Source organism: Chiloscyllium plagiosum, unplaced genomic scaffold (genome assembly GCF_037043375.1).
Source record: "Chiloscyllium plagiosum isolate Xiang-an unplaced genomic scaffold, Cpla_swu_hap1 HiC_scaffold_27, whole genome shotgun sequence".
Lineage (NCBI taxonomy): Eukaryota > Metazoa > Chordata > Chondrichthyes > Orectolobiformes > Hemiscylliidae > Chiloscyllium > Chiloscyllium plagiosum.
In genome coordinates this window covers 87,776,000-87,798,275 of record NW_028270165.1, presented here as the reverse complement: position 1 = coordinate 87,798,275, position 22,276 = coordinate 87,776,000, and the positions used below count along the sequence as shown (strand labels likewise).

General features: G+C 46.6%; 1 protein-coding gene and 2 non-coding genes across 4 annotated transcripts in view; 2 read left to right on the top strand and 1 right to left on the bottom strand.

The window, feature by feature from the left end:
• Positions 1-22,276, top strand: part of LOC122545194 (uncharacterized) — a 785,061-nt gene that overhangs the window by 120,178 nt on the left and 642,607 nt on the right. The window lies entirely within an intron of this gene.
• On the bottom strand, positions 7,465-7,536 carry trnaw-cca (transfer RNA tryptophan (anticodon CCA)). Its single transcript has one exon. It is a non-coding gene; the product is annotated as a tRNA-Trp (tRNA).
• On the top strand, positions 11,487-11,576 carry trnap-cgg (transfer RNA proline (anticodon CGG)). Its single transcript is given in 2 exon segments — positions 11,487-11,522; positions 11,541-11,576. It is a non-coding gene; the product is annotated as a tRNA-Pro (tRNA).

The following is a 22,276-nucleotide window of genomic DNA, read 5'->3' as shown; positions in this document are numbered from 1 at the left end:
AACACTGTCTCTGGTACCCACACAAACACAGATGATAAGGACGATAAAATCGACAGAGACAGCACAACGGTCATAGTACAACTAAACAGAGGTCAGCCAGAGAAATTCAACAAACACGGCACTCATCCAGGAACTCCACCAATAAACACATTGACACATGCCAATCACTGCGAACGAACAACCAGAACCGTCAAACAAAAGCAACAGAAACAGAACCAAATACATTCCAGAAGACGCAGTACAGCAGCGCTTCACAGGAGGCTCCAACGCACTGAAGATGTCACCAAGACAGAGGATGTAACGCCTGCAAATCAACTTCCCAGCTCGGCGAGCTGCGACAATCGGCAGCCGAGCTACAAAGCTTTCCGCAAATCTTATACTGAAGTGTAATTCCTATCGAAATTTGAGAGCATCCTGTTTATGTCATTCAGTTCCTGCAAGCAAAAACTTTGTTGTGGTTCTGTTCGCCGAGCTGGGAATTTGTGTTGCAGACGTTTCGTCCCCTGTCTAGGTGACATCCTCAGTGCTTGGGAGCCTCCTGTGAAGCGCTTCTGTGAAATTTCCTCCGGCATTTATAGTGGTTTGTACCTGCCGCTTCCGGTTGTCAGTTCCAGATGTCCGCTGCAGTGGCCGGTATATTGGGTCCAGGTCGATGTGCTTGTTGATAGAATCTGTGGATGAGTGCCACGCCTCTAGGAATTCCCTGGCTGTTCTCTGTTTTGGCTTGTCCTATAATAGTAGTGTTGTCCCAGTCAAACTCATGTTTCCTGTCATCTGAGAGAGATCCCGGATTCAAATCGCCGTTTCGGACGTGAATGACAAGACGATCCGCATGTCAGAAACCGCATCCCGGGGACAGAATGACAAGCAGATGTTCTGGAAACTCTTTGCTGCTTGCAATTCTTGGAGCAAAGTGGAATGGATTTCACACTGAGCAAGTTTCAGCTGGCTCAGAGTCTCCAGTGTACATTGCTCTCTTTCCCGCCAGCTCAGAGAGAGAACAATAGGAGGGACAAAGGAGTGAATAACGATCAGTGTGGGAGGGTGAATAACTGTTAATGGAGAGCGTTAGTGGCTAACAATAAGTAGTGTGTCGTAACAGACTATGTGATAACAAGGGCTCGTATGTGTGTGGTAGGGGTCAAGGACATGGGGGATTTCAGGCCCTAAAGTCATGCAACTCGATCTTGAAGACCGGAGGGCTATACGGTTTTGAAGTGGAATATGAGGCGTTGTTCTTCCATCTGGAGCTGAGCTTTGCTGGAGCACTGCTGCAAGCCTGAGACAGAGATGTTGGCCAGGGAACAGGGTGGCGTGTTAAAGTGGCAGGAAAGCAGAAGCTCAGGACCTTTATTTGCGGGCAGAACCAAGATGTTCTGCGAAGCAGTCATCCAGTTTATACTTCATGCTCCGTTGGGGAAACGACACTATGAGCAGCGAATGCAGGAGACTGGGTTGCGGCAAATGTGCAGGTAAAGTGCTGCTTCACCTGGAAGGTATGTTCGAGCCTGGAAGGATATTCAGGAGGGAGCGGGTAAATTGTGCTTCTGAGTGAAGTCACGGTTCGTAAAAACAGAATGTGGCAATTTAGACAGAGTTAATATTTGCTTGTGGGCGATATGTCTGCCGGTGCGTGATGGGAGCATAACCCAGAAGGGAAACCATCTTTCCTATTCACTCAATGTCGTCTTTAGCAGCTTTCCCGTATAACGGCGCACTGTTGTGCATCTCGCCTTCTCATCTGCTTCCCAAAAAACTTCGACGTAAATATTTCACATTGATATACTGGCCCAATGTGCACAGTTGAGATGACCCACTCGTGGTCTTCTCCTGTTCTCTGTACCCTATGTTGAGGAGGGCAATGCTTGTCACTGGTCACTCCGGTGTCAGAGAAAAGTTTAGAAAGAAAACGGTTTAATTTTCTGCCAGTGGAGAGGGCCCGGTACCTGGGGATGGACAAACGGCAGCTGAGAGACAGAATGAGAAGCAGCTGTTCAAAGAGTCATAGAGATGTACAGCATGGAAACAGACCCTTCGGTCTCACCCGTCCATGCCGATCAGATATCCCACCCCAATCTAGTCCCACCTGCCAGCACCCGGCCCATATACCTCCAAACCCTTCCTATTCATATATCCATCCAAACGCCTCTTAAATGTTGCAATTGTACCAGCCTCCGACACTTTCTCTGGCAGCTCATTCCATACACGCACCACCCTCTGCGTGAAAAAGTTGCCCCTTAGGTCTCTTTTATATCTTTCTCCTCTCACCCTAAATCTATGCCCTCTCGTTCTTGACTCCCCGACCCCAGGGAAAAGACTTTGCCTATTTATCCAATCCATGCCCCTCATAATTTTGCATGAAGTCACCCTTCAGCCTCCGACGTTCCAGAGAAAACAGCCCCAGTCTGTTCAATTTCAACTGTACTTCACTCTGAGCAAGACTCAGCTGGTTCAAGAGGTAGAGTGGGGGCGCAGGGGCGCCAGTTGGCTGGCTCGTTGGTCTAGGGGTATGATTCTTGCTTTGGGTCTTCGTCGACGCAGACGTGCGAGAGATCCCGGGTTCAAATCCCGGACGCGCCCGCGTTTTGTGACTTATGCAAACGTGCCTGCTTAATTTTCTCAAAAAGCACCTTCGTTAAACCAGGTTGGGCTCCCTGGCGTACCAATGGGACAGAAAGCAGCGAAGTGAAATGATTGGCGATACCGTTGAATAGGTTGACGTGAGTGGTGCGGTGTTTGAGGGCTGTCAGCGATGAGGGTCGATTGGAAATTTGGGACAGCTCTCTTCGGAGAACAGAAGTTTCAAATCTGGCCCGATTGAAGCTTTCCAAGTCATGCGACGTCGAGACAGAGAAAGTAATGTAGTCAAAATGCTCCCACGCCTGAAAGGATCGGCAACGATTCGGCAGAGTTTTAAAGTCATGGGGAAAAGAACCCAAAGTGACATTAGGGAGAACGCTTTCGTACAGGGAGTGGTGGTTGGGGTCAGTAAATCCCTAACTGACACTGACAAAGAGGCAGATTCATTAGACGCAAACGGGAATTCGGTGGTCATGTTTAAAGTAACAATGTGCAGAATTACATGGAGAAGGCAAGAGAATGATACGAATAGTGACCCACGTTTACTTACTGTGTCGACCCAGCAGAGCGAAGGTGGGCCGCATGGCGTCTATTCAGAGTGAAATCACAGTTCGACCAACAGAATGTGGGAAGTTAGAAAAAGTTTGTATTTACACAGCCTCCATACGTCTGCGCAACACTATATAAGACGACAGCAGTGGAGATCTTTGACATCAGTCTCGAACTTCCTGAAGAAGGGCTTATGCCCGAAACGTCGATTCTCCTGTTCCCTGGATGCTGCCCGACCTGCTGTGCTTTTCCAGCAACACATTTTCAGTTCTGATCTCCAGCATCTGCAGACCTCACAGTCTCGAACGTGCATGCCAGGCGCCAGACGAAAGTCTGAAGGGACCTGTGGAATAGGGCGCTGTGCGTAAGAGCAGAGTGGCGCAGCGGGAGTGCGCTCGGCCCATAACCCAGCGGTCGATGGCTCGAAACCATCCTCTGCTATTGTTCAGTGTCTTCTACAGCAACTTTCCTTTGTGATAGCACTCTGCTCAGCATCTTGCCTTTCAAACGACTGTCTGAATGCCCCGGATCATCCCGAAACTCACACCGTTCAAGTAACTTGGTTTTCGAAGTCTGAGTGGTCTTCTCCTGTTTTTCGTCGGCTTCCTACGAACTGAATCGCAAACCCACTTCTCTGAGATGCCAGTGAGCTGAGACGCATACCTTGTGATTTCGTGCCTTGCCTGCCGTAATTCGCCACGCCGGTTCGTACGTGAATGACAAGACGATCAGCATGTCAGAAACGGTATCACCATTCAGACACAGCCCCTTAGTATTCGGACAGATATCACTCATTGTGAATCACCTCAGAGAGAGACAAGTGGCAGCGAGTCGTCGTGGACACGATGGGCTGGACCGCCTCTGTCGGCGGGAGAACGATGGTACGTGTTTATGCCGCCCCGCTGCCTGTCTATGGGACAGAGAGGCTGAGGGAGCGACAATGGTTCATTTAACCGTCCCTTCCGTGTTGGACTGTCTGCAGTCCCTCAGCTCAGGGCCGTGGGGATGACTCTCAGTGAGTGAAGGTTTCACTCGGATTCTCTTCATCTGGGGCACTTAGGCTCAGATGTTAACTGCTGCGCGGTCGCAGCGATGAAAGCGATGCCCACTTTGCGAGAGATTTTCTGTAAGATTGCTGCGTGAAGACGAATTCTGAACACCAAGCAGACTGCACAACAATGTACTCATATGAATCTACTTGAGGGAAGAGTCCTCGGTGTCCATTTCTCTCTGCTCCGCCAGCACAGCATCTTTATGTCTCTCCAATAACAGAAGTTTGGAGGAAATTCACAATCAAAGTTACTCACTTCCCACTCATTAGATTACTTACAGTGTGGAAACAGGCCCTTCGGCCCAACAAGTCCACACTGACCCGCCGAAGCCCAACTCACCCATACCCCTACATTTACCCCTTACCTAACACTACGGGGAATTTAGCATGGTCAATTCACCTGACCTGCACATCTTTGGACTGTGGGAGGAAACCGGAGCACCCGGAGGAAACCCACGCAGACACGGGGAGAACCTGCAAACTCCACACAGTCAGTCACCTGAGGCGGGAATTTAACCCGGGTCTCTGTGAGGCAGCAGTGCTAACCACTGTGCCACCGTGCCGCCCACAAAGTGTAAGTGATACCTCTCACCCCAAGGGATTGGGAGTTAAAAAGCAGAAGAGCGAATGGACTCTTCCCTCCCTCCAGAAAAGCGGACAAGTAGAAACAAATTGGTTTAATTACCCACCAGTGGAGATAGACCAGTTCCTGGGGATGAGACAAACATCAGCGCCCCGGGGACAGCATGACAAGCAGATGTTCTGGAAACAATTTGCTGCTTGCAATTCTTGGAGCAATGTGGAATGTATTTCACACTGAGCAAGTTTCAGCTGGCTCAGAGTCTCTAGTGTACATTACTCTCTGAGTTTATATTTGCACATCGGCGACATGTCTGCACAACAGCACATGACACTACAGCAGTGAAGATCTTTTGACGTCATTCTCGAACATGCAAGTCACACGCCAGATGAAAAGCTGAATACTTCTCTGGAAAAGCTACCGTGCAATGCAGGAGAATGGCACAGCGAGTGCATGATGGGATCATAACCCAGAAGCGAAACCATTTTCTCCTACTCACTTAATGTCTTTCGTAGCTTTCCCGTATAACGGCGCTCTGTTCTTTTCCTTGCCATGTCATTTGTTTCCCAAAACAAATCTGGGTATCTGAGCTCAATATATCACATCGATACACAAGTCAAATTTACACAGTTGCGCTGGCACCCTTGTGGAGCTCTGAGTTGTCTTGTCCTGTTCTCTGACGGTGTGTCCTGATCTCGTGTGAAACCTCTTCTCTCAGATGGCAATGAACCGGTGAAGTTGAAACACATGACTTGCTGTTTTAGTCCATTGCCCGCAGTAAAGAAACCAACGGTGTAACAAAAGACTTCCTGCAGGATTGTTGTGTTAAGACAAATTCTGAACACCAAGCAGGCTGCACAAAAATGCACTGATATCAATTTACCTGAGCGAAGAGTCTCCGGTGTCCATTTCTCTCTGTCCCGACAGCACAGCATCTTTCTATCTCTCCGTTAACAGGACCTTTGGAACACGTTCAAAGTTGCCCATTTCCTCCGCATGACTGTAACTGACTTCTCCTGCCTCACGTAATAGTGTGAGAGAGCAGAAGAGTGAATGGGCTCTGCCTTCCACCAGCACATCTTGCAAGTAGAAACGAAATGGTTCAATTATCCACCAGTGGAGAGAGCCCGGTCCCTGGGGACTGGACAAACAGCAGCGTCCTGGAAGCAGCGAGACAGATTGAGAAGCAGATGTTCTTGAAACTCTTCCATACTTGCAATTCTGGGAGCAATGCACAATGGATTTCATACTGAGCAAGTCTCAGCTGCTTCCGGAGGTGGCTCGTTAGTCTGGGATATGATTCTAGCTTTGGGTCTTCGAGCATATGCAGCCGTGTGAGAATTCCCGGGTTCCAATCCCAGGCGAACCATCATTCCTTAAATTGACCTGAGCAAAAATACCTGATGATTTTTCTCAAAAAGCCGCTTCGTTAAATAAGATCGGACTGCCTGAATTAGGGACGGCGCAGAGCTGCCATTGCAGTGAACACGGCGAAGGGAAACACTTGTTCAAAGTGAAAACAAGTATTGCAGATTTTTCGCCCGCGCAATCCGAGTCTGAATGAATCCTCCACCTGTATTACGCTCAATTCTGAGGGTGACACTTCAGGAAGCGGGGAAGTGAAGTGATTGCAGACGGCGCTGAACAGGTTAATGTGAATGGTACCGTCCTGAGGAATGTCAGCAATGAAGGGAGATTGGAAAGTTTGGGGCAGCTCTCTTTGGTGAACAGAGGGCGGAAAGCTGGTCTGATTGAAGTTTTCCACGTCATGAGGGTTTTAGACAGAGGAAATAATGCAGTGAAAATGCTCCCAGGCCTGAAAGGATCGAGAATAATTTGGCAGAGATTTAAAGTCATCAGGAAAATAAGTAAAAGTGACATTAGGAAGAAAGTTTTCGCACAGGGAGTGGGGTCAGTAAGTCGCTGTCTGACAGTGACAAAGAGGCAGATTCAATGGACACAAATGGGAATTCGGTGGGGCATGTTCAATGTAACAATGTGCAGATTTACAGGGAGAAGGCGACAGAATGAGACACTTATTTACATATTGTGTTGAGCCTGGTGAAGGTGAAACACATCAGTTGCGGTGTGTCTCATGCGCAGGAGGCCCTGCAGTAATTCCCCACGCTGTTTCACACAGCAGCATCCTCTCGGTGAATTACTCTTGGCAAAAAAAATCGATTGAACCAAATCAGTGTCCGCCTCTGGATTTTACTGACACCGTTTATAAAATTCAGGCTCACCGTTAATGTGGAGAGAGGCCATCAGACTAGAGTTTCCGCTCCTTCTGTTGAATAAAGATAATTTTAACTGTGTCCAGTGAGAGGAAAGGATTTGCAGTTGGTGGGAAACATTTCTATCTGAACTCGCTAACACTCTCCTGATAGATTGAAACATAAAGCTGGGAGTCTCTGGATTATGTTGTAAAAATATCGGTATTACGTTATTCACACCTCGCTGTCACCAACTGATTGAAGCGGCTGCCCCGAGGGAGGCGGCTGTGTTTAAATCCCGTGATGAACTGGGGGAGCTGAGCATTTACCCAGACAATGGGCACACCACCTCCCTCACACAGTGTTCACAAATCAAACTGACAGCAAAGCTTCACGCGTGATCGAAAATTTCTGCAAAGAAGATTTGGTTCAACAGATATTCGGAGTGAAGTCCTCCTTTCTTAATTTGAAATGGAAGAAGTTAACGTCAGTGAGCCTGACGTGATTCGAACACGCAACCTTCTGATCTGGAGTCAGACGCGCTTCCGTTGCGCCACAAGCTCACGCATAACCCGTGACCTCTATTCATGCTTAAGGGAAGTGATCGCACTTCAATGATTTTACGTTATGAGTAACAACGGAGATCAACAGTTCATCGGTGTTCTTCTCTGCCCCCTCTCCTTCTGTCTCCCGAAGTAATTTCCAAATCTACCTCAATAAAAAGGTGAAAGAACTGTGGATGCTGTATATCTGAAACAAAAAACAGGAGTAGCCGGTGACCCTTCCACAGAACTGATGGTGATTGGGAAAACGTTGGTTTATATGCAGGAGATATTTTGGGAAAACGTTGGTTTATATGGGAGGAAGGCGGACGCAGTTAATGATAGATCAGGACAGAGCCCAAAGCGAGGGAAGAACTGTGGACAGGAAAGGAAGTTGATAACGATCTGCGTGGGAGGGTGAATGGAGACTGTTCGTGGCTAAGAATAGGTAGTGTGTAATGACAGACTATGTGGTAACAAGGCTTGGTGTGTGTGGAAGGGACGAGGATACTATGGAGTTCAGGCCCGAGACTTATTGAATTTGATATTGGGACCAGAGGGATGTTCGGTTCTCTTCGTTCTGCTGGTGCTGAGCTTCGCTGGAACACTACAGCAAACCTGAGACAGAGATGTTGGCCAGGGAACAGGGTGGGGTGTCGAATTGGCAGGCAACTGGAAGCTCAGGGTCTTTTTTGCAGACAGAACGTAGATGTTCTGTGCAGCAGTCACCCAGTTTATGCTTCGTTTTCCCCAATGTAGATGAGACCACATTATGAGCAGCAACTGCAGTCGACTGGGTTGTGGGAAGTGCAGGTCAAGTGCTGCTTCACCTGGAAGGTAAATTTGGACCCTTGGATAGAGAGGAGGGAGCAGGTAAATGGGCTGGTGTCACACATTCGGCAGTTGCAGGGGAAAGTGCCGTTGGACTATTGGGGTGGGAATGGGGTTAGGCTTGGTGGGAATGAAGGAAGAGTGGACCCAAGGTATAACTCCTGCCCATTTTCCTATCTGCCAAATAGAGGAATTTGTTAAGTGTGTACAAGGACATTTTCTAATTCACAATGTGGATGTACATACTGGCGTGGGTGCAAAACCTAAGTGTAAACCATAATTCTATTAACTTTAGAACAGTGATTGAAAATAATGTATCAGATCTAAAAGTTGAGGTTCTAAATTGGAGGAAGACTCAGGTATTAGGCAAAAATTTTCAAAAGCTGATTGGGGGCAGATGTTCGCAGGTTAAAGGACTGCTGGAAAATGGGAAGCCTTCAAATATGAGATAACAAGAGTTCAGGCACAGTATATTCCTGATTCGGAGATGCCGGTGTTGGACTGGGGAGTACAAAGTTAAAAAATCACACCACACCAGGTTATAGTCCAACAGGTTTACTTGGAAGCACACTAGCTTTCTGAGCGACGCTCCTTCATCTGAGTATATTCCTGTTCGGGTGAAAGGAAAGGCTGGTAGCTTGGGGAATGCTAGATGACGAGAGAAAATAAGATTTTGGTTAAGATAAAGAAGGATGTATATATCAGGTATCGGCAGAGAGATCGAGTGAATCCTTAGAGTAGAAAGGCAGTACGAGCATACTTAAGAGGGAAATCATGAGGGCAAAAAAGGGGACATGAGATAGCTTTGGCAAATAGTCATGGATAACCCAAAGGATTTTTATAAATACGTTAAGGACAAAAGGATAACAAGGGAGAGAATAGGGCCCGTCAAAGATCAGCAAGGCGGCCTTTGTGGAGCTGCAGTAGAATGGGGGTGGGGGGGGGGGGGGGGGGCGGGCGAGATACTGAACGGATATCGTGCATCAGTGTTTACTGTGGAGAAGGGCATGGAAGATCTAGAATGTGAGAAAGTAGATGGTGACATGTTGAAAAAATGCCCATATTTCAGATGAGAAATTGCTGGATATCTTGATATGCAGAAAAGTGGATAAATCCCAAGGACCTGGTCAGGAGTACCCTAGAACTCTGTGGGAAACTGGGGAAGTGATTGCTGGGCCTCTTACTGAGATATTTGTATCATCAATAGTCACAGGTGAGGTGCCAGAAGGCTAGAGGGTGGCTAACGTGGTGCCTCTATTTAAGAAAGGTGGTAAGGAAAAGCCAGGGAACTATAGACCAGTGAACCTGACATCCGCGATGGGCAAGGTTTTGGAGAGAATCCTAAGAGACAGGATTTACATGTATTTGGAAAGGCAAGAATTGATTAGGGATAGTCAGCATGGCTTTATGCTTGGGAAATCATGTCTCATGAACATGATTGGGTTTTTTGAAGAAGTAACAAAGTGGATTGATGAGGGCAGAGCGATGGACGTGATCTATATGGACTTCAGGAAGGCGATCATCAAGGTTCCTCATGGGAGACTGGTGAGCAAGGTTTAATCTCATGGCATGCAGGGACAACTAGCCATTTGGATACAAACTGGCTAGAAGGCAGAAGACAGAGGGTGGTGATGGAGGTTGCTTTTCAGACTGAAGGTCTGTGACCAATGGTGTGTCACAAGGATTGGTGCTGGGTCCGCTACTTTTTGTCATTTATATAAATGATTTATATGTAAACGGAGGAGGTATAGTTAGCAAGTTTGTAGATGACACCAAAATTGGAGGTGTAGTGGACAGTAAAGAAGGTTACCTCAGATCACAACGGAACCTTGATCAGATGGGCCAATGGGCTGAGGAATGGCAGTTGGAGGTTAATGTAGATAAATATGAGGTGCTGCATTTTGGAAAATCAAATCAGAGCAGGACTTTTACACTAAATGGTAAGTTCCTTGGAAGTGTTGCTGAACAAAGAGACCTTGGAGTTCAGGTTGATAGTTCCTTAAAAGTAGAGACGCAGGCAGATTGGATAGTAAAGAAGGCGTTTGGTGTGCTTTCCTTTGTTGGTCAGAGCATCGAGGATAGATGTTGGGAGCTCATGTTGCCACTGTACAGAACATTGGTCAGGCCACGTTTGGAATATTGCATGTAATTTTGGTCTGCTTCCTATCGGAAAGATGTTGTGAAACTAGAAAAGGTGTAGAAAAGATTTACAGGGATGTTGCCAGGGTTGGAGGTTGGAGGGTAGGAAGGTTTTATGGGGATTTGGGCCAAGTGCTGGCAAATGGGACTAGATTAGGTTAGGATATCTGGGCTGCATGGATGAGTTGCACCGAAGGGTCTGTTTCCGTGCTGTACATCTGTGTCACTCTGTGAGACTCCATGGGATTCTCTGCCCAAGAGAGCAGTTGAGACAGCTTCATGAAGTTTATTGAAGACGCAGTTGGATGGGTGTTTGCATGGTAGGGGAATTAAGGGTAGTCGGGATAGTCCAGGTTGGTGGAGCTGTGATCTTAATGAATGACGGAGCAGGCTTGACCAAATGCTCTACTCCTGCTTCTGTTACTTTGAATCTGTAACACTGCATTTCCCGCGGCCGGGGTTTTCCCAAGGCACAAAGGAGGTTTTCTATAGTATATTTAAACCCCTTGCTTTGCTTGAACTCAATCTGCATGGACTTGGAGGAGAATGGGATTTGCAAAGTGCCCCATCTGCAGGACAGCTGTCCGGCCCGCCCTCCATTGTTGACGTCACAATGCGGATGCAGCCCTGTCAGTTTCAGAGTGAAACTCCCTCCCTCTGGGCAACATCTGGGAGCAAAGCAATGTCTCCCCCTTTCCATATACCATCCTCCAGCAGCGAGGGGGAAGGGGAGGTCGGGGTAGGTGAAACACTGTTCACTTGTAGCAACTGGAGTGAATCCTGGGAGGGAGCAGACACTCCAAAGGTGCTCAAATACTTTCTATCTCTCTTAAAGCTATTTTCCTTGTGTGTTCCCTCAGTTTGGCACGTATACAGTTGCACCCTAGAAAAGGATTGGTCCTTTCCTCATGTTCACAACTAAAAAGTTAGATTCTCAAGGAACTGAGCAGCAGTTAAGGGATGGCACATTGCTCAAAAAATGTAGGGCGCCTGCGGCCTGTGGCTCGTTGGTCTAGGGGTATGATTCTCGCTTCGGGTTTTCTGATACGTGGGGTTGCGAGAGATCCCGGGTTCAAATCCCGGACGAGCCCTTGTTTCTTACACTGCCTGGTGCAAAAACGGCTAGTCAATACTCTCAAAAAGCAGCTTCATTAAACGAGATCGAACTGCCTGAATTAGAAATGAGGCAAAACTACCATTACAATGAACGCGGCAAGGGCAGCACTTATTCAAAGCGAAAACGCGTTTTACTTCACTCAGAGGGTGGAGGGCGTTTGGAACGCGTTGCCAGCAGAGGTGGTAGAGGCAGGCACGGTCGATACATTAAAGATGCGTCTGGATAAATGCATGAGTGGGTGGGGAGTAGAGGGATACAGATGCTGAGGAATTGACCGACAGGTTTAGACAGTACATTTGGATCGCCTCAGGCTTGAAGGGCCTGTTCCTGGGCTGGAAACTTTCTTTGTTCTTTGTTCTATATGGTGTATATCTGATATTGTTGGCTGTTGTAAAAGTTTCTGTTGTAATTATTATTCACCTTCTAATGTAGTAATGGAGTTACGTCCTTTTTTGTCATAATTTTTATTTAATAGGTCAGCAGGAAGTCATTCAGCAATTTTACTGCCTTTCTTTTCTCAAGCAGCCTTAACATTTCATTTTCATATCCTTGATTCAGCTCCATTTCCAGCATCTTTGTAGGCAGTTTGTTCCATGTTATTGTCACTGAAATGAAGTTTTCCTCCATGCACAGCTAAGCCGATCTGGCAGCATGAGGGTTTTCAGGTTTCTGTGGCCTGGATAATATGTGATCAGCAGACATCTCGCAGTCTACAGGAAGCGCCACCAATGTTATGTTCATTAACTGTACTGACAGTGATCACTTATTTTGTGATTTTTCTTTGCAGGAAGACGTGCAGAAAGAAATCTTATAGCAAATGATACATCAACTTCTGACAGAGCCGCTTGATTCATTGGGACTTGAATATCAGCAGCCATTCCAATCAAGAAGGCATGTTTGCTTTTGTTTGTTTGAGAGATTTTGGACAGTCCTGTGGCAGGAAGAATACTGAGACACCGAGTGAGGGAGATTCAGTGCGCTGACTGCGAAAAGTGCTTCAAACCATTTACTCAGCTTGGAGGAATCAAAGTCTCACCCCTCAAGGTGGGAAAGGCTATGTACCTGTTCTGATTGTAATTTCAATCCCAGAGCAACACAAGGAAAGTTCTCTCCAAAGGGGAAACATTGGAAATGTGGGGTCTGTGGGAATGGATTCCCTTCCCCATCCCTGCTGGAAACCCACAGACGGATTCACACCGGGAGAGGCCATTCACCTGCTCAGTGTGTAGGAAAGGCTTCAGTCGGATCAGCCATCAGCAGACGCATGAGTGAGTCCACAAGGGAGAGAAGCCATTCACGTGCCCCATGTACGGGAGGGGTCTCACTCAGTCAGCTGCACTGCTGACCCACCAGCGGGTCCACCCTGGAGAGAGGCCATTCACCTGCTGTATGTGCCGGAAGGGATTCACCTGCTCCTCCCACCTGCGGAGGCACCAGCGAGTTCACGCGCCATCACAGGGGGATTGAAGGAGCGATGGCCGAGTGCCAAGTGCTTATGCACGAAACGTCGATTCTCCTGCTCCTTGGATGCTGCCGGACTGCTGTGCTTTTCCAACACCACACTCTCGACTCTGATCTCCAGCGTCTGCATTTTTCACTTTCTCCTCGAGGGCAAGGTTGGACTTGTCTTTTATTCACTCATTCACTCCTTACAGCCTGTCATTTGTTGTGGCCTAACTGCACATACATCAATGCAAGTTTCAGAAAGATTTCTGCAGCTTTTTTTTGAAAAAAATAACATTTTTCCCGACTTTAACGAAGTTTCTGAATATATGGTTTTAGTTATTCTCAATTTTAAAAATCAGCTATTTCTCACATGCCGTGTCTCCCAGGTAAAGTCATCACCATCCATTCTCTCTCTCCCCTGAGAAAGACTTCATACAGCGATCAAAGAGGGCTGAGGCACGAGTAAGGACGATTGTTGGGGGCGTGTGTTGGGGGGTCGCTGGTGGTTGTGGAGAAGGGAGGGAAATGGACAGGGGAACAGGCTGGGGTTCAGATGGTTGGGGGAGAGAATAGAGGGTGCGGTGTGAGGAGAGAGAATGGGCAGGGGGCAGTGGATGGGGAGAAAATGGACAGGGGGGCAAAATGTGAAGAGAGAGACAGCACAAATGCCACCTTCTCCAGGACTCGTGTCAGTGTCCCATGAACTGGAACCCACTCCTCCCACATTTCTCAATATATGCATGGCTAAGGCAGTGGAACCATATCATCCCTACAGGCCATTCACACCGACCTTCCAAACAGCATCCCACTTAGACTCACTCGTTTAGGCTACAGCCCTGCAGTTCCCCATGGCTATTTCCTGACGAAGGGTTTTGCCCGAAACGTCGAGTCTCCTGCTCCTCGGATGCTGCCTGACCTGCTGTGCTTTTCCAGCTCCACACTCTCGACCCTAATCTCCAGCATCTGCAGTCCTCACTTTCGCCCAGTAAGGGGTGAATGTTCTATTCCTAGTCTTTTAGATCTTTTAAAATCTTTCCCCCACACCCTAAACCTTTGCTCTCTAGTTTTGGAATACCTCTACCCTGGGGAAAAGACAGAAACATTGAGCAGCCAAACAAAATGCAAAAGAAATAAAATGTCGAGGCACAGGGGGAAAAAATCGGCAAAATAAAATAGCTTCGGCATTTTTCTCTCGTATTCGCATTTGGACGCTTAATATTTGTCATGATCGGGAGGTGCCCGTGTTGGACTAAGGTGTACGAAGTTAAAAATCACACAACACCAGGTTACAGTCCAATAGGCTTGTTTGGAAGCACTAGCTTTCGGAGCGCTGCTACTTCATCAGGTGGTTGTGGAATATAAGATCGTAAGATCATAAATTCTGTGTCTTACGATGTTATACTCCACAATCAGCTGATGAAGGAGCAGGGCTCCGAAAGCTAGTGCTTCCAAATAAGTCTGTTGGACTATCACCTGGTGCTTTGTGATTTTTAACTTTAAAATTTGAAACAAATTCCTGCACACTGAGCATGCTCCGCGGTGTCAGCAAGTACTGCGCATGATCGCCAGTGTCAGCAAAGCACTGCGCATACTCTTGGGAGAGCGCGAGCTCCTTTCCATGGAGCAGTGGAGAACCTTGGAGGACCGGAAGGAGTCTGGTCCTCCTGCCAATCAGAGCCGGCCATTGTGGAAATGCGGAGGTTGGACCGTGAGCTCTGAAGCTGCTGCTACTTTTTTCTCTCTGCATAAGGTTAAACTTCACCCCAGACTGTAACTTCCTTCCTCTGTCTAACATTTGTGAGTACAACAGTGTTTTTCTCATCACGTTTTCATTCTGGGGTTCAAGAGTGAACCGAAGGAGGGGCCAGACTCTGGAAAAGTTGATCCCGGTCTGTGTGTCAACTTGCAAACACATGGCAAATGCAGTACCACAATGTGAAGTTATAGCCTTTGCAGTGTAAAAAATATAGCAGAAAGGAGGTGCATTGTTTAAATGGTGATATGTTGAGATGTGGCGAAAGTGAGATGCTGGAGATCAGAGTTGAATATTGTGGCGCTGGAAAACCACAGTCGGTCAGGCAGCAACTGAGGAGGAGGAGAGTCGACGTTTCGGGCACGAGCCCTTCATCAGGAGTGATGTGTGGATAGACAAAGGGCCCTCAGTGTCCTTCTACACCAGTCACTGAGAGTTGTCAGCAAGTGCAGCAAGCAATGAGCAAAGCAAGTGGTATATCAGCAAGAGGAATTGAGTTCAGAAGTGGGGATGTCTTCCTGCAGTTAGGTCGATTATTGAATGTATTCAAGGCTGAGTTCATGTGACTTTGAAGAACAAATAAGTTATGGGAGAATGCAAGAAAATGGTTTTAAGACCAGTACAGAACAGTTACAGAGTCATACAGCACAGAAACAGACCATTCAGTTGAACTAGTCCATGCTGGCGGTGTTCTGAAACTAAACTGGTCCCACCTGCCAATGATTGACCTATATCCCTCCGAACCTTTCTTATTCATGGACTTATCCAAATGTCTTTTAAACATTGTAACTGTACCTGCATCCAGCAACTCCTCTGGACATTGATTGCTCAAACGAACTACTCTTTATCTTTAAAAAAAGGTGCCCCTCATGTCTTTTTAAAATATTTCTTTCTTCACCTTCAAAATTTGCTCCCTCATCTTGAACCACCCACACTAGGGAAAGAATATCTGCCGTTCACCTCATCCATACCCCTCATGATTTTATAATCCTCTCTAAGGTCACCTCTCAACCTCTGATGCTCCAGTGAAAAAAGTCCTAGCCTATCCATCTAGATGCAGGTATATTTATATCGAGTTATGAACTGTTCAGTACTGGCGAAAGCTGGAAAGACAAATGACGTATTCCTGCTTCCAATTCTCTCAGTGTGTCCAGGACAGCAAGAGACCATACGACATAGGCGCAGAAATTAAGCTATTTAGTCCATCAGATCTGCTCCACCATTCAATCACGGCTTATACATTTCTCGACCCCATTTTGAAATATAGATTTTGGAAAGGCAGATCATGGCAGGATCTACACATTTGATGGGGAGTGTTGTTGAATAAACATACCATGGAGTGCTGGTTCACAGTGGAGTCGCAGGTAGACAGGGTAGCAAAGAAGGTGTTTGGTATATTTGCTTTAATATGTCAGTGCATTTCAATACAGATATTGGGAGGTCATGTTGCGGCTGTACAGGACATTGATTAGGCCACTTTTGGAATACTGTATTCGGTTCTGGTTTCCCTGCTACAGGAAAAGTGTTACCAACCTTTGTAAGGATTTGGAAAAGATTTACAAGGCTATTGCCAGAGTTGGAGGGTTTGATCTATATGGAAAGGCTGAATAGGCTGGGCTGTTTTCTCTGGATCATTGGGGGCTGAGGGTTGACTTTATAGAAGTTCATAAGGAGCATGGATAGGGTGAATAGCGAAAAGTTTTCCCCAGAGTAGGGGAGACCAAAACTAGAGGTCATAGGTCTGAGGTGAGAGGGGAAATATTTAAAAGGAACTTTGCAGGCACCTTTCTCACGCAGAGGGTGTTGTGTGCATAGAATGAGCTGCCAGAGGAAGTGGTGGAGGCTGGTATAATTAAAGCATTTCAAAAGGCATCTGGTAATAGGGAGAATTGAGAGGGGTATGGGTTATGTGCTGACAAATGAGATTATGTTAATTTGGGATATCTGGTCAGCACGGACAATTTGGACTGAAGGAAAGCAGAAGTGTCATTGTGAAGACTGGACTTTCAGAGCAGCTTTCAAAGATGTTTTGTCCTGACTGGGAGCAGAAGCTACAATGAAATCTTTCATTTGTGAGACAGCAACTGAGTGAGTGAGGACATTCAGGATATTGGTGGAAAGTGGGAATTTGTTGCAATGTGGAGTTGAAGTGATTTAAGTAAAGTGTGCTGAGCAGGGAGCCTAGTGTAGGGTTATGTGAGTTTTTGTTTAAACTGCTCATTTCTTTCAGCCTCCAACATTGTATTTCCAATCCTGTCCATCAGTGGGAGTGGTGAATCAGCAACTGGTATCGTTAGAAGCCTTATGATTTTCAGTACAGCAGGTATAGCATTGTCTCATCAGCTTTGTAAAGATTACTGGCAGCAGCGGGAGGCGTGGGCTGGATTCACCAGAAATGATTAAGCAGTTAGATAACACATGTACAAGAGGGCAGGGTGGGACTTGTCTTTCGATTTGCAGAAGGTGGGAGGTTCTGGTGCTGTGGTCCATGGCAAACACAACTGCGGTAAATCATAGAATCACTACTGCGTGGAAGCAGGCCATTCATTCCATCAAGTCCACACTGACCCATCCGACGAGCATGCCACCCAGACCCACCCTATCTAGTTGTTTCTATGGTGAGTGAGACTAGGTCACAAGATTAGGGGGAGTAGGTTTAAGTCAGAGGAGAAGGAACTGCTTTTCCCGGAGAGTGGTGAATCATTGGAATTCTCTGCCCAAGGAAGCAGTAGAAGCAGCCATATTCAAGACATAGTTCAATGGGATTTTGTATGGTAGGTGAATTTAGGATAGTCAGAATAATGCAGGTAAGAGGAGCTGAGACGATGGATAGATGAGCCATGATCTTAATGAATGGTGGAGTAGCTTGATGGACCAAATGGCCTACTCCTGCTTCTATTACTGGGAATGTATGAACATGCATTTTTTATGGACAATCCGTATCAAGGCAGGTGAGCAATGTAGTGATGTGGAAATGAACATCAGAGAATGATAGAAAGGGACACGGAAAGTAAATGTCCCAGTCCAAAGATGTGCAGGTCAGGTCAAATGACCATGCTAAATTGTCCATAGTGTGAGGTTCATTAATCAGAAAGAAATGGGTCTGGGAGGGTTACTCTTCAGGGTGTCGGTGTGGACTTGTTGGGCCGAAGGGCCTGTTTCCACACTGTAGGGAATCTAATCTAATCAATCAAAACTGGATTCTACAGAACACAAGAATTGAAACTGAAGACTGTATGGCTGAATGTGTGCTGCAATGTCACAAAACTGAATGAATTGACTGCACACATTGAAGAGAATAATTATGATCTGAGACTCCTTACAGGGACATGGCTTCAGGATGACAAGGATTGGATCTGAATATTGAGGGGGTACGTGGCATTCAAGTTGAATATGAAGCGAGGTAAAGGTCGAGGGTTGGCACTGCTAATCAAAGCACTAATAACATGGTACTCTGGTGTCGGCTCGGATTTCAGGTTCTGATTTCTCTGTCCTCTTCTCCCTGTTCCCAGAGAAAGATGTTGTCTGTTCTCAGCTCAGCTGGCTTTCTGCTGAAACTTTGAGCCCCTTTTACACCTTCCAGAGCAATAAAACATTCAGTCGATCAAGGCCCAATCCACAATATTCTCAGCCTGAGAACCATCCAGACTGAGAGGGTCATTGGAGCAGGGAATAAAACAAGAAAAATGAAACAAAATGAGACATAAATGCACATTTGGTGCTTAAAGTGTGTTCATTAGATCGTAAACCAGAATTGGGGGTCTCCCAGGATTCTTATCGTCCCCTACTAGAGGAATTCTCTTTCCCTAACAATATTTACATCAACAGAAATAAAGCATCTGTCATCAAATAAACATAGAGATATACAACACGGAAATAGACTTTTTGATCCAACACATCCATGCTGACAAGATGTCCTATTTAAATCTAGTGTCCCATTTGCCAGCATTTGGCCCATATCCCTCCAAACCTTTCCTATTCACACACCCATCCAGATGCCTTTTAAATGTTGTAATTGTACCAGCCTCCACCACTTCCTCTAGCCTATTTACTCTATCCGTGCCCCTCATGATTTTATAAATGTCCATAAGATCACCCCACAGCCTCTGACACTCCAGGGAAGCAGCCCCATCCTATTCAGGCTCTCCTTATACCACAAACCCTCCAACCCTGGCGACATCCTTATCAATCTTTTCTGCACACTTTAAAGTTTCACAACATCGTTCCTATCCTACAGTAGGGAGACCAGAATTGAATGCAAGAATCGAAAAGTGGGTGAACCAATGTCTTGTACAGCTACAACATGACCTCCCAAATCCTGTACTCAATGCATTCAACGAGTCAAATGGCCTCTTTCTGCACTGGAGCGATTTAATGATTTGATTTTGTATCAGAGTCAATTTCAGTCACTATCTCTGGTTTATGGTGTGTCAGGGTGGGATCGGTGGTACCAGAATTGCATGCAATACTCCAAACGTGGCCTAACCAATGTCTTCTACAGTCGCAACATGACCTCCCGACTCCTGCACTCAGTGCACTGACCAATAAAGGCAGGCATATCAAACACCTTCTTCACTATTCTGTCTATGTGCGACTCCCCTTTCAAGGAACTATGAACTTACCATCGAGTCATACAGCATGGTCATGGACCTTTGGTCCAACCAGTCCATGCCAACCATAATCCCAAACTAAATCAGTCTCTCCTGCCTGCTGTTGGCCTGTATCCCTCCAAATTTTTCCTATTCATGTACTAAAACAAATGTCTTTTTATTGTACCCGCATCCACCGCTTCCTGAGGAGGTTCATTCCACACATCAACCACCCTCTGTGTAAAATTAATATTTGAATGGCAAGCATGAGGTTGAAATGAAATGGTTCATTAAAATAAACAGCTTCTACCAAACCCCCTACAGCAGGTATGGTAGCAACTCCAACTCTGGAATCTCTCAAATCGATATTTCCATGGAGTGGAGGGGGGAGTAAAGTGTTGGATTCACAGAGGTGGGGTTTTTCTGAGAGTGTAAAGCTAAAATTATACCCGGTGCTTTGCTTGAACTCAAACTGCATTGACGTGGAGGAGAGCGAAAGGAGTTTGCAAAGTGTCCTCCCCTCCCAATGTGCCCTCTCTCCCCCATTGTGGACGTCTCAACGTGGAGGTAGCCCTGTCAATTTAAGAGTGAAACTCCCTCCCTCTGGGCAACATCTGGGAGCATAGCAACGTCTCCCCCTTTCTATTCCTCATCCTGGGAGGGGGAGAGAGAGAGGCGTGGGTGGGGGGTTGTGTTGGGTGGAGACTGTTCACATGTAGCAACTGGAGTGACTCCATGGAGGGAGCAGGCTCTCCAAAGGTGCTCAGATGCTCGCTGTCCTTCTCAAAGACATTTTCCTTGTGTATTCCCTCGGTTTGGCACGTATAGAGTTTGCACCCTGGAAAAGGTTTACTTCTTTCCTCATGTTCAAAATTATAAGGGTCGTTTCTCATGGAACTGAGCAGTATTTAAGGGATTGGCACATTGATTTCAAATGTAGACATCTGTTGCTTCATATGGTGTATATCTGATATTGTTGGCTGTTATAAAAACTTTGTGGCTATGATTTTTCACCTTCTAATGCAGAAATAGAGTTACGTTCTATATCTCTTGTCTCTTTTGTGTTTACTAGGACAGCAGGAAGTCATTCAGTAACTTCACTGGCTTTCTTTTCCCAAGCAGTCTTGACATTTCATTATCATATTCGTGATTCAGCTCCATTTCCAGCACCTTTGTCGACAGCTTGTTCCAGGTTATTGCGATCTAAATTAAGTTTTCCTCCAAACACACTGAAGGCTATCTTGTTGCATGAGGGTTTTCTGCGTCCTGCATAATATATGGTCAGCACTCATCTGGCAATATACAGGAATTGCCACCGATGTTATGTTCATTTAACAGTACTGACAGTGATCACTCAATTTGTGATTTTTTTTTGGAGGAAGACATGCAGAAAGAAATCTGAAAACAAATGATACGTCATCTTCTGACAGAGCCACTTGAATCATTGGGGCTTGAATATCAGCAGCCATTCAATTCAAGAAGAAATGTTTGCTTTTGTCTATGTGAGAGATTTTGAACACTCGTATGGCAGGAATAATACTGAGACATCCGAGTGAGGGAGATTCAGTACGCTGTCTGTGAAAAATGCGTCAAAAAATTTACTCAGCTTGGGGGATCAAAATCTCAACCCTCACAGTGGGGAGAGACTATGTATCCATTCTGTTTTGAATTTCAAACCCAGCGCGACACAAAGAATGCTCCCCTCATGGGGAAACCATGGAAATGTGGGGACTGTGGGAAAGGGTTCCCTTCCCCATTGGTGCTAGACACCCACAGATGCGTTCTCACTGGGGAGACGCTGTTCTCCTGCTCAGTATGTGGGAAGGGATTCAGTTGGCTGTGCAGCCTGCAGACACACCAGCGAGTTCACACCAGGGAGAGGCCGTTCATCTGCCACCATTGTGGGAGATGATTCATTCAGTTGTCCCACCTGCAGACACACCAGCAGGTTCACATCAGGGAGAGGCCGTTCTCCTGCTCTCTGTGTGGGCAGCGATACATCGATGCATCACACGTCCTGAAACACCAGCGGGTTCACCTGGGGAAGAGGCCGTTCACCTGCTCTGAGTGCAGGAAAGGATTTGTCGATTCTTACACCCTGCTGACCCATCAGCAGGTCCACAGCAAAGAGGCGCCGTTCACCTGCCCTAAGTGCGAGAAGAGCTTCAGTCATGTGGGCAACTTGTGGAGGCACCTGCCGATCCACACCAGGGAGAGGCCGTTCACATGCTCTGTGTGCGGGAAGGCGTTCACTCAGACATCTACACTGTAATCTACCAAAGGGTCCATATCATGGAGAGGGCGTTCATCTGCTCTCAGTGTGGAAATGGCTTCACCCGCTCCTCCCAACTGCGGAGCCACCAGCGAGTTCTGGAATTTTTTGAGGATGTAACTCTGAAGATGGACAAGGGAGATCCAGTGGATGTAGTGTACCTGGACTTTCAGAAAGCCTTTGATAAAGTCCCACATAGGAGGTTAGTGAGCAAAATTAGGGCGCATAGTATTGGGGGCAAACTACTGACTTGGATTGAAAATTGCTTGGCTGACAGGAAACAAAGACTAGTGATAAATGTCTCCCTTACAGAATGGCAGGCGGTGACCAGTGGGCTACTGCAGGGATCAGTGCTGGGTCCGCAGCTTTTTACAATATATATTAATGATATGGAAGATGGTATTAATAGTCACATTAGCAAATTTGCTGATGATACAAAGCTGGGTGGCAGGGTGAAATATGAGGAGGATGTTAGGAGATTACAAGGTGACCTTGACAGGTGAGGTGAGTGGACAGATGCATGGCAGATGCAGTTTAATGTATGGTTATCCACTTTGGTGGCAAGAACAGGAAGGCAGATTACTACCTAAATGGAGTCAAGTTAGGTAAAGGGG